This window comes from Capsicum annuum, unplaced genomic scaffold (assembly GCF_002878395.1).
Source record: "Capsicum annuum cultivar UCD-10X-F1 unplaced genomic scaffold, UCD10Xv1.1 ctg3843, whole genome shotgun sequence".
NCBI lineage: Eukaryota > Viridiplantae > Streptophyta > Magnoliopsida > Solanales > Solanaceae > Capsicum > Capsicum annuum.
In genome coordinates this window covers 399833-402270 of record NW_025845566.1, presented here as the reverse complement: position 1 = coordinate 402270, position 2438 = coordinate 399833, and positions in this window count along the sequence as shown.

Sequence of the window (2438 nt, the reverse complement as noted above, 5' to 3'; positions counted from 1 at the left end):
TTAAGATTTCTAAAGCTTAAGACAGAGTACTTTCTAGATTTCAGAAACTAAGTGTAAAAGTTCACAATTTATTCATATATTATTTTATTTAAGATTTCAGTTACACAATCACAATTACAACTTTCAAAAATAAAAATGAGCCTTTTTCCACTTAGCCTATATGATTTCAGAATAAGGAAAGAATACAGATTTTAGAACTAAGTGTAATAACTCACGAGATTTATACTACATGCTTTACTATCCATGATTTATGAGTTTTAGATTTCAGATTACTTAAGCTATGTGAGTCATTTACATTTAGCATGCATGATTTTATAAATGATGATATTGAGATATTATTTTACTTAGTGCATGCACGCCCATATACTCAGTACATCCTCAAAGTGCCGATCCACATATATGTCTATGTGCTACATTATGTCATAAAGTAGGTACAAGATTTAGTATGCATATTCAGATTAAGACAGTTGCAGACTCAAGCCAACAAGATGATGAGTCCTCTTACTTCGGGGACTCCAGTTAGATTTATTTATGTCATTTATTTTTTACTCATACGTATAGATTAGTGATAGTTGAAGTAGCTTTCCAACTATCCATAGTGAGTATTTATAGAGGCTTTATAGACAGTCAGTAGATATTAATGTATTCAGTTTTATTTTCATTAGTAAAAACAGAGTTGTAATCATGTGAATTTAGTTTTGAATTGATCAGATTCAGAAAAGTGTTACTTCCGGCTGATTTTGTACAAATTTATATATCTTAATCAGTTAGTCATGAGTTACGCAAGTATAAGAGTTAGCTTGGGACCACGTGTGGTCCTAAGCACTGTCTGACATCTCGAGACCCATTTTTAGGATATTACAAACTTAGTATTAGAGCGCAGAGTTCAAGTGTCGTAGGGTGTCTGTGAAGCCATGTCTAGTAGAGTCTTAAGTAATGGTATGGAGACGTCTATACTTTTCTTCAAGCGGCTACGAGGCATTTAAGAAAACTTTCCTTTCTTTCCTAATCTAGATCATGCAGTAAAGTTTTTCCCTCAGAATCTCCTTTCTATTCGTGTATTACCCTCAAATTCCTATATCTATGTACTATTCTTGAGGTAAAATGATCAGCAAGTTCCAATTCCTCCCTAGATAATGCTCTTAGATTTACTAGCAAAAATTTTAGAAGTCACACAAAGGGATGAGAGAAGCTCCCTAGTGTGTTAAGTTCCTTAAGTTAAAAGTCTATGTCCTCATTTTTATGAATCGTTTAGTTAAGACATAGTAAGATGTCTATTCTTAGATCGTTAAATATTGTGTGTCAAGTTTCTATCTCTTTTAGTAGTGTTATCATTGTATTGTTGAAACTAAAGTCTAGTGAAACCATGTGGGGCTCTATTGATTCACTAGAATAGTTTCTTTGTTATTCATCTAATTTTATTGTTCAAAACACAAAATCTATGTCTAGTGAAGCCGTGTGAGGCCTGTTTCGATTCACTAGCAACTTGTTGTTCATCTTGTTGTTCTTCTGTTGGTTGGAACTAGGGGTTTTGAGGTGAAGTGACAAGAAGGGTGGCTAGGCCAATTTATTGATTATATAAATAGCTGAATTTTTGCATATGATTTAATTAGTAATGAAGTGATATGTCCTTGTGTGTTAGTTTAGTGGAAGATAGAGAAGGTGTTATTAGTTAAGGTGAATTGTTGTTTGCTGGAGGTGTGAAAAGGGTTGTTGACAGTATTTGTTGTATTAGAAAAGTATAGGTTACTGATACAGTACTTGGTGGTTTAGTATTGTTAATTTAGGCTACCCTTGAGGTTGCAAAAGGAGGTTAGTTGAAACTTGTAGAACTATGAGAAAATTTTAAGCATATAGATGGATGAATAGTAGTGATGGGTAGAGGGAGGATGTGCTAGTGGATTATAATAAGAATGGCCATACTTTTGTAATCAATTATTGTTATTTAAGGCTGTAGTGGACTAGTTTTTCTTGATGTCTTATTTTATAGTTTTCGAGTGAGAATGGTGTGTGGGGTTGGGTTATAAATCATGTTTAGCACTAGACGTTAAGTTTGAATAGTGGATGATCATAAAGGAGAGAATAATGATTCTTCAGTTGTTCATGCTAGTTATATGGAGGTTATCTAGTAGGCTTGAACAATGCATGCAAGAATGTTAGATCATATATTCATAATTAAGTATGATGTAGAGGGGCGCCCAAGATGATATGAGGTAACATTTTCTTGAATTTTACTAAGTTTTGTGTGTTCTTAGTAGTACCCTTAAGTTTATAAGTAGAAAGAGGCTAGTGATATAGTATATGGTGTTCGTAGTAGGTAAGTTAATGAATATGATTGATAATGTTGAACCTTTGGATATAATCTTGATTCTCATGGCGTAGAAATATAAGTGTAGTTATTTTATCTTGATAGGCTATGATTATGTATTTAGAGATAT